This window comes from Canis lupus, chromosome 6, assembly GCF_003254725.2.
Source record: "Canis lupus dingo isolate Sandy chromosome 6, ASM325472v2, whole genome shotgun sequence".
Lineage (NCBI taxonomy): Eukaryota > Metazoa > Chordata > Mammalia > Carnivora > Canidae > Canis > Canis lupus.
This window is the reverse complement of record NC_064248.1, coordinates 59821281-59832134: the sequence shown is the minus strand read 5'-3', so window position 1 is coordinate 59832134 and position 10854 is coordinate 59821281.

Genomic DNA, 10854 nt, shown 5'->3' with positions numbered 1-10854 from the left:
AACTCCTGAAAAATGGGGTTCGGTAATGAGCAAGCCTTTAACTATATAGACATGTTGCCAGGTACCACTTTAATAAACTATTACAAATGATCGATGCAAAGGTGTTTCCAACAGCTGTTTATGCAATGTGGCTGGAAGAATTCTTCCATAAAGAAGCTGTTAGTGGGAAAATTGGCTATGCATGGTTGTGATGTCAAATCCATACATAACAAACTTTTTCCTGTCAATCAACAATCTTGCCATAAATTAATCCATTTATAACAAGCCTTTTTGAATTGACAGCTTCGATGTGAATAATAAAAAGGACTCTTTAAGGAAAGTGAACTCAGAATGGCTTTTTGCAACTCTTTAACACATGCAGAGAAGTGGCAAAGCCTTGTGACTTTTAATTTATACTGAAAAAGGTTGGCAACAGTTCCAAACGCCAAAGTAGCTTTCCAAAAGCAGCTGAAGACAACAAAACCAGGGAGAACTGTCAGGTTTGGCTTAAAGAGGATGAGCAGGACCTGCTCATATCTAATGATAAAAGCAAATGCTGGTGAATTTCCCTTGACTGTCCTGGACATAAAGATCCCATGTAGATGTAGTTTTGTAAACATATTCTTGTTCGCCTTCTGGTCAATGAGCGGTTGTCACATGAGACCTTCACGCAGGTGAATGTGCCTTCTGGGGTGACTAGCATCACAGTAGGACCTTTAGGCAGACCCTTAGACCCTGCTGTCAGATTATAGTGTTCGGGCTCTCCACCTTGCCTTTCACCCATGTTGTTACTCAAGCTCAGCTATCTCTGGTTTCTGATGTGGTTTCCCAACAAGTTCAATTCACAGAAATCACAGAGTTGTAAAGAAAGCCTACAAGACAGGAGGTGTGCGCTTCCGTGTCCAGGGGTAAAACCATACCTGAGGCAAGAATTGTGTTCTTAAAGGCAACTAGAGATGGGATGCCATAATCTCTTCAGGGATCCTTGATCCAACATTTTTAACTGCTAAATTTTACCTTCACATGGTACAATAGCCCCTATTATCATCAGAGACAAAGAGAAGTTGGCTATTTTTCATGCCTAACTTCAACATACTTCTTCTTCTGGCTAAATAACATTTATTTCAGGAATTAGGGATTTCTTTCTCCAAAATTCTCTGCCTATAACATTCCTACTGTTTCCCATCCTCTCTTCACTTCCCTATTTAATCAATCTGGTAAAAAAGTAAATATGAATAAATTTACTGTAACCAGCTATGGAAAAAAATTTTAACACACCAATAAAATTCTTGCAATGTAGTGGGAGCTTTATAGTTTGTTCTCCTGCACTGAATGACAATCCCACTTTAGATTCTTTACAATTCATCTTTCTAAGTTTGCCCTTGTAAAGAGAAGACCCATTCTGGATCCTAACCAATGAATTTCTCTTCAAAGATTCCCTGCCCTGCCCCTCTCTGTTAAAGAAGGTTATTCTGAAATTCCTCTATTCTTATCCTCCCCCCATTGGCATGCTTGCTGAATTGCCCATCTGCTTCTAGTTGATTGTGCCCTCTGCCTAGCAGACCTTTGCAGCCAGATTCACCAGTGACTATGTCTATTTGTTTCCCAGGTGCCTACTCTTTTCACTGACTTGTACCCTCTTTACCTCTCTCGTATCTCCATTTTGTCAAGAGCATATAGAACTCTAAATTTGATCTCCAAAACTCTTCTAATACATAGCATTCCAACTCCAAGTTCACTCACCTAGGCCTCAATGATCTTTAGAGCACATGTTCTCAATTCCACCATCAGAGTTGTTGATGAAAATAACCAGGCCTGATCATAGCATAGAGTCTAAAAGATTTCAGGAATTTTAAGATGGAGTTGTAAAACAGTGCACTTTGAAAGACAGTGAAAATCATTCTAGATGCATTCCTTTTCTCCTTTGGTCTATCATGATGTGTTTTATACTGTGTAGCCTCTCATGTGTTTGTTCAGAGAATGAATGAAGGGACAAAGAAATATAAGTTTCTTTGGTCCAATGTAAACTACTTCTCATAGGCAAGAAAACTACATTCCCAAACCTCACTGCATATAGATCTAAATGCAAATTTACTCAGATTAAATATCAGTATAATATAGACAAAGATTTCCATTTAAATATTTCTATGTACACTAAGGAATTCTTCTAAGGATCTTCATCAATATTCTCATCTTTTAACACAACTATACATAACACCAGAGTGCTACCAAATGCTTATATAGTCTAAAAGACACTTGCAGCCCTACCATTCAAAGCAGGTAAAGCAAAGCTGTATTTATTTTTAAGCAATGCAGTTGTCCAAAATGCAGGGAGTATTTTACGTACTTAATGTTGAGGATGTAAAAGCATGTTCATGCACAATATTTCAGTTATTTTTTTGAGGTTATCACCTAAACAAGTAGATTGGTGTCAACCTGCTTGAAGCTAACTCTAACCATTCTTCCTTCTTTCTTTTAGCATTTACTGAGTTCTTATCATGTCTAAGCAAAACCAGGTGTCCCTAGGTATAGTAACTCCAACTAGACTAATGGTAGCATAAAAATGAAATAGCAAGTTACCAGCAAGATTTCTCTTGCCTTCCTTCACAAATATTTATTGAGGGCCAGGCACTGTTCTAAGTATCAAGGTTCCATCAGTGTCAAAACACCAAAGACAGGCAAAAACCCCCATCCATGATGGGGGCAGACAGATGTGAATAATCCCTCGAAATTTTTTCTTTTTTAAAAAAAGATTTTATTTATTTATTCATGAGAGACACAGAGAGAGGCAGAGACAGAGGCAGAGGGAGAAGCAGGCTCCCTGTAGACAGAGGCAGAGGGAGAAGCAGGCTCCCTGTAGGGAGCCCAATGTGGAACTCAATCCCAGAACCCTGGGATCACAACTTGAGCCAAAGGCAGATGCTTAACCACTAAGCCACACAGGTGCCTCCCTGCTCCAAATTCTTTATTTCAATATTTTATTTTACTCACTCTGAACTAATTCAGGTAAAGAAGAGATAGAGAAAAAGACAAAGAAAATACGACTAAAGAGAAACCTAAGCCAGAAGTCAGGAAGAAGGGCCTGAGTTATGTTAAGATCAGAGGTTTCTTTAGTCCCCTACTTTCTATCTTTCCTGCCATCTTTGATTTTAGACACTTCATTACCACCCAGCCATGAGCATAATCTCTGTAGGAAGGCTAACAATACAAAACAAACTAAGTTTACCATCTACAGATACTGCTAAAAAGGAGACAGCAGGCCCAAAATGGAGTTCTTGTGCTAAACCCCAGAACCAAAAACCAAGACTGAATACACAACTCAACTGCATTTTCTACCTCCAAGGAAGGCAACCTTTAACAAGTTGACATAAAATTACCTGGTCAGCACTCGTGAAATAATCTGCCAGTAGATGCCTCTATTCCCTTTAGGAAGGGACCTTGCTAGAAACAATGCACTCTTTGTTAATCTTTCCTTTCTCCAATCCCTTTGTTTCTAAAAACCTTTCCTTTTCTACAGTTTGGTGGAACTCCTCTACACTTACTAGGTGGGATGCTGACCAATTCATGAATCTTTGAATAAAGCCAATTAGATCTTCAAATTTACTCAGTTGAATTATTGTTATTTAACAATATCTAAGACTTCCCTCCAAATCCCTACAAAATGGAGAGCTTGTTGCCTAGATTGAGAGATCAATTGTTATCCTTAAAAATCCATGTATAATGAAGAATAACAACTGTAATCCTAGGCAATTACACAACTCCCCTGCTCCCAAGGTTCCCTTCAGCATTACCACCAGCTCTTCACCAAGGGCAAGTGTCTCCTTTGCCTGCCTGCATTGTTTCTTCATTTCACATACCCTATTCAATTAAATGAGGAAGGACTAGTAAAATCTGACACCAAATTTCCTGAACTTATTATTAGTAGAGAACAATGCTTTTCCCAAAGAAGACATTTAGAGAAAACTGATAAGAGCCAAAAGCTTAGGTGGACATTTTTGCTTTGGCTCTGTATTTTTAAATTAGGAGCACTGCAAATGGAGATCTTAGGATAAAGTTACTGTAAATAAGATCTTTGTCTCTAAATGAAACTAGTTCCTCAAAACTCCTTTTTCTTTTTGACTTGAACTGTTCAGCCCCACTTTCAGTGAAATTCAATCACATTCATTAGCATTTCTAAAGATGTAAGCTACTCAAAACAGCTGCATTGTCTTTCCTTTTCAACTAAAATGCAGCTTTTCCTTCTAAAGGGAGAAATCTCCCTTTAGTTACCCGATTCTCTCTGCTTGGCACTCATAATTTTCAATGGCGGAGCCAACCCCCACGAAACAGGAAGTGCAATCCCATTTGATCTCACTTGAAAGAAATTGTAAATAGTAAGGACGGAAACAGTGGCTCAAAGAAAAAGAAAAAAAAAAACTGTGGAAGCAAAAAAAAAAAAAAAAAAAGGCAAATGAGATGACAAAGTAATAATCATTTAAATGAACTAACTCTTTGTTCCTGGAACTAACAATCCCATTATGGGAGTCTTTAAACTATTCCCCATAGGAAGCTGGCTGCTGTTGGTCAGTCTTCCTTTTCTTTGATTGGTTATATCAGCAATAGAGAAGGAAACATTTTATCTTTTTAATGTCTTAGGTCTATACACAGGGCATTCCATACACGTCAAATCATAAAATTACCTTTTATTTTTTTAAAAGGTGAGTATTGATGGAATTATCAGGAGAGACAGGAAAGAGACAAAGGTTTACTAATCTTTTTTCACTTAGAAAACCATCTTTTGTGGTGCTCAGTAAAAAATTAAGGCTGTAATTTCATTTGTAACCTCAATTTTGTGCAGTTAAAGCCTAGAGAGTATGCTGCTATTGATAAAAGAAGATAGTGTAGTAACCCATCTTGAGAAGGGCAAGCCCTGAGCTGTGTTTCAGACAAGGTTTTGCCATGATCTGCAGATGTTTAGTTGTTCCCCTTTGTGACAGTGGCATCAGGTAGGTTGGAGGGCTTCACAGGGCCATAGGCTGGAATATCCATTGGTTTCAAATCTTAACCCAGTGAACTAAGCAGGTTCATAGACCAGGAAGATAATGGAAATGGTGGAAATGTGGAAATTAGTCATTTGTAGTCATATTTGAACAAAACAAAAAACAATGCAAAAATAAGTCAATCTTCTGTTTCCAGTAGATAACAAATTGAATTAAAACACTTTAATTTATAAAAAGCTGACCATAAGAACTTTTGAAGATGAAGCAGCTCATTAGAGGAATCTAATAGCAGCTGAGTCTGATGCTATGGAGGGCAGCAATAGAGGCAGTCAGGGGCTCTTGCTACTAATGGATTTTTTTTTTAATGTTTCACATGTGATTTGCTCAAATTACTGCACTTGTGAAATGAGTAAATCCCTAAACAGGTGTGTCAGAGCCACTTTCTATGTTTAAACTTCGCAAACCAATTCCCTTCATAGAAACTACTGCTGACCAGGACGGAGTAAGTCTCTAATAAAGAAGGAAATCTGAATCTGAGACTACAAATATAATCAGACCTATTCTAAAATTTGTGAAATGTAAATCCTCCCTAAAGGAATTTCTGACTCCATGCTTATGGGGCACAGTGAGTCAGAAATGTCAAACTACAAGTGACAAGTACTTGCAGAAGTGCTTCTTCAGAGACTGTCAGTCCCTGCAAAAATAGGTTAGTTAACTCTCCAGCATTCCTGCAATGAAACTGAAAATTGTGGATAGTTATCGACATATTACAGGGAAATGATTGGACAGTATCTTTTTTTTTTTAAAGATTTTATTTATTTATTCATGAGAAATACAGAGTGAGAGAGAGAGGCAGAGACACAGGCAGAAGGAGAAGCAGGCTCCATGCAGGGAGCCTGAAGTGGGACTCGATCCTGGGTCTCCAGGATCACAACCTGGGCTGAAGGCGGCACTAAACCGCTGAGCCACCCGGGCTGCCCTGGACAGTATCTTTATAAAGAAACTTGTAAGATCTGCTAGAAAAGCACTGGCAAATCTATGATGTCTGTTGTTCTATTAGGCACTCTTCCAGTTGGGGAAAAACAATACATTTCCTTGTGTTGTCAGCCCAAAGAGAACAAATACCTGACCCTATAATTCATGGAGGAGCATGTAGACTCCCAGTGAAAGCTATCCAGCCAACCTTTCCTAGCTGTGGCCATCATAAATACAGAGATCCAACCTGAAAATGCATCATCTTAGAAGATTACACTCATTCTGTACCAAATTTTGCCAGGTTAATCCTACTCTTCAAGATTCTCTCATTTCTAAACCCATTCTCCTGACATATTTGCCTAGTATGAGTGGCTCGTTACTCACTGTTGGTATGTTTTAAAAAAAGAGAAAGACACCAGGGCTCAAAAGCACTGATGGAATAGAAAAACAGATTGTGAATATGCATCTTCATCCTGAAGATATACATAACAACAAGAAGAACAGCTGTCACTGAGTTCTCCCTTTGTGTCGGGAACAATAATAAACATATATACTTTATGTATATCAATCTCCTCAAACGCTACAACAACCCTATGAGGCTGACCATAAGAAAAAGTGGTACTTTTTTTTATGAGCCAATAGAACTTTCAGCAATGATGAAAATGTTCTAAAATTTTGCACTGTCCACGATGGTAGCCACTAATCACAGGTGGCCAGTGAGCACTTGAAATCTGGACAGCATGACTGAAGAATGGAATTTTTAACTTTATTTAACTTTAATTTAAATTTTAATTTAAATAACCGCAAATGGCTAGTGGTTACCATATTACACAGCTCCTCTCTAGAGTAGAAAACATGATGCCCATTAAACTGAAGTTATCTAGTTTACTTATTCAACCAATATTTTTTGAGAGCCTACTATATACCAGACTCAGTATTACACCTTATATGTAATTTGTTCACTGAATAAAATAGACATTAGTTTCTGTCCAAAGGGAAAAATGAGATAAAGGAGCCAGAGGGGTTAGAAGAAAACAGGAGAATGTGGCACCATGGAAACTCAGAGAGAAGTTCCTCAAGAGGGACTGGGCCTTGCTCTAGTGTGTAGGCAGCTGCTAAAAAGACAAGATGAAAACAGAAAAATATGATCCAGATCTGTCATTACCAAGAAACTATATGTCTCATCAAGAGTAGTTTCAGTGAATTAAAGGGATCTGAAGCCATATTGGAATGTGTTGGAGCTACAAGTAGAAGGTAAGAAAAATCAAGAAAATAGACAACATTCAAGAAGCATTGCTAAAAAGGAGAGTGGAAAAAAGAAGAAGACACCAGAAGGGAAATGTATGGTCCAGGCATCATGCCTGCTGAGTTTTGTAGGCCAAGCGTAATAATCTAACAAAGAAGGACAAATTGATAAAACAGGGAAGGGCGAGAGGTAACCAATGTTCTTGAGAACTCAGAAAGGGTAGAAAGATCCAGAAAGCCACAAGGGGGCTGGTCTTGGCTGAAAGGAGGGACACTTTCCCAGGTAAGAGAAGGAGAAAGAAGATGGGTCTAAGTAAGGGTAGGTTTTGCAGATTTGTTCTTAACCCAGTTGAGCCAACTGGCCCTGAAGCCTATGAAAGCAGAGTTGCGTTCAAAGAAAGGTCAGCCAAGCATCAAACATAATTGAAAAGCAGTTAAATATTTTTTTGTGGTCTCTGGAGAAATCCCCAAAGGAAATGCATTAAGAACAAACAAATAATAAAAAAATAAAAAAATAAAAAAAATAAAAACCTCCAAAAACTTCCTTACCTCCATGCCTCTTTCTGTCTCTGCCTCTAGGGCACCTACCACTACCTTTTCCTGCCACTCCAGAGCCTTGAAAATCTCTTTCTGGCCCTGGCTCTAAAATTTTATGATTCTATAAATGATAAGCCTGATACTTAAAACTCCACCTTTTCACATTTGTGAGAGGTCGAGCAAGCCCAGGGAAATTCTGAAGGTTATGAGGCTTTTTTTTTTAATAAAGTGACTAAAGATGCCACATCATAATGTATGTAAAAAAAACTCACGTGGAGAACTCCAAAATTGCAAGGGAAGTAGTATGGGGAGGAAGCTTTTGGAGAAAGAGGAGGAGGAGGACCACAGAAAAGCAGGAGAATCGAGAATCGGGGCCAGCACTGCCTAGCCCCAAGGAGAAATTAGACTAGGACATGGAGGCACAACATCTGTTCTTCTGTTCCAAGCAGCTTTTGTTTCCAAATTCACCTCCTCTCCCTTCCTCGCCTCAGCCAAGCCCTATTTCCCTTTTCTTTGAACAAAGTGATTTAAAAAAATAAAAAAGGCAGAAAACTCACCAAAGGGTGGGCATCACTCTTACACCATATCTCAAATAAGATGAGTGCACTTAGGCATGTAGGATGATAATAATATAACCAGGGATTTCTAACTTTTTTTTTTTTTAATTCAAGGAGAAGAGAAGGAAGGAGGTAGAGTAACTTACCTCTTAAGCTGTTTGTTTGAAAATAATATGCAGAAAGGGGAAAACAATCCTCAACTAACAACTGCCTTCCTTGCCATCTGCTTAATCTAAACATTAGCATATCACATATCTGGGTGAACTCAAATTGCACTGGAAACCGAGTGCTCTGTTCCACTTTTTCAGACCCTTAATGGGGGAGTGGAGTGAGAATTCTCTGTGGGATTATATGGGCTTTATGGGCTTCCAACATATGCATTTAGGGCCACGTTTTCAGTCCAGCTTTAACTCATCATACTAGGACTGGAGGCAAAATTGTGCCTGGCTTAATTAGCACAAGTACTAATCAAGTACTAATGAAATTTGCCCACAAGCAGTTCTTCAGACTAGGGCACAAGTAGTGCACACAATTTCCGTATATATCACTTAGCATGTCAGCACAAAAGGAGAGGAGCCCTGAACAATTCCTCCCTAAAACTGGCTTCAGGCGAACCACAGGCAAACATCATCTCTACCCAGAAGTAATACATTAGTCTCATCAGTGTAAACTCTGTAAATCCTAAATCTGCAAACTGCATCCCAATGTGCCACATTAGGTTGCAAATTTATAAAAATATAGAGAATGTTATCAATGAAGACACTTCGTTCTCACCGATTTATGAGCTATTTAAGACCTGAATTTGGAAATGAGCATGATCTGTAATGTACCTTAAAATATATAGGCGGTCTTTCGAGCTAAAATATCAGTTCTTAAGAGGTGTCAGTAATGTTGGAAAACAGCCCCATTTGTTTAAACTCAGAATAATGACAAAAGGAGGCCCAATTTTCTCTCTTCTCTCAGTGATATACCCTTAGTCTTCCTACAGGGTTTTAAATCTGCTATTAAGATCTGTCCAAGCATAGGAGCTTATTTACAACACAAATATTAATTACACAAAGGAAGATGCCTTCAATCTATCAATTAAATCATACTAATCGGAGATGCAGTAAGCACACTGAAATAAGTATTTACATAATCAAGCTTCACACATAAAAACATTTTTGCTCTGGATATCTCACGGTACTCTGCCAAAAATAAAATTCTGGGTCACCCCATTTTGGGGGACAAAAGAGAAACAGTGATTAATTCTCAGAACAAGTTCTGGTTAAAAAGCCAGGCAGAAAATTAAGTGAGGACTCCAGGAGGACAGAATGCTACTACCATCTCTTCTGCCCTGCAAACTACACTCCTTTCTCAGAGGGCTGTTACATTTTTCCCAGGAAAGGATTTCACATTGAAGAAGCGGCAACTTACCCACTTAAACAGGTGCAAGGACCAGATGACCAGTTGTTCTCTTTATGGACTATTGACAAACGTCACTTAAAAAAATGATGATCATTGGTGAGTGCTCAAAACCAGCCAGTTCACACAACACCTTCATAAAATGAAATTCAGGAAAGCAAAAAGAAAGTAATCCAGAATGAAGGTAACTTGGATGCGACCTGTCACCTGTGGCCCCATGCAGGGAAAGCCTCCCACACAGCTGCCCAACTTGAGGACAACAGATTAATTTTGACATTGACTTCTCCTGCCCTTTCAAAGATGCTGTTGTCTGGGTATTACATTATATTCATTTTTCCATCTCTAAACAGATCTAACTTATCCCTATAGAACAGTGGAAGAGGGAAAAAGAATTTCTTGTCATTAGTGAGTTTTCTTTTTCTTGATTAAATAAAGGTTTGTGAACTATAAAGAGTGTGCAAATTTAACATGCTGTAAAACAACAAGAAAAATTCATGTGGACCGCAGACGTTAACAACATTCAAGCCTGACATTCTTCAAAGGAACCAAGGGCCCCATCTGCTGATGTTTAAATGTACTACAGTAGCAAATGGATTAAAAGGAGCATATGAAAAAAAAAGCATTTCTTGAACTAAAATGCAAATAAGGAGCCTGAAGCTGCAGAATCTGAGGGGCAGAAGGGACCTGTAAAAATCAGAGAACCTGCCCCTCTTACCTTCTTCTGTTTGGGGCTATAACTGTATGTAAATCTTATGGAGTTATTTTATTTTTAATTTAATTTAACTTAGGTTGGTTTTTTTTTTTTTTTTTTTTTTTTTTTTTACTCCTCAGTAAAGAAGCTCCAAGCATACAGCCTTCACGGCCACCATGTGTCTACTGGAAGACCTTGGGACAAATATTCTTGTTCCTCCAACTGGTGACTCTTGTTTTAAAGTGACTTCGAACAACTAGAGTCTTAATAATGGGTTCTGACTTGGCCCTTTTGATGATAAAGAAGAAGACATTCCAATCACTTCTCAGCCTTATCTCCAACTTGAGATAATTCTGGGTTCTTTCTCTGAAGTTTATTTTGTTTATGACCATTGCCGAAACAAGTGGATAGATAAAGCATCAGAGAAAGACTGCAGATAGTTTAGAATAATGCTGTGTCAAAATTCACGATTTGACCTTTCTTTACC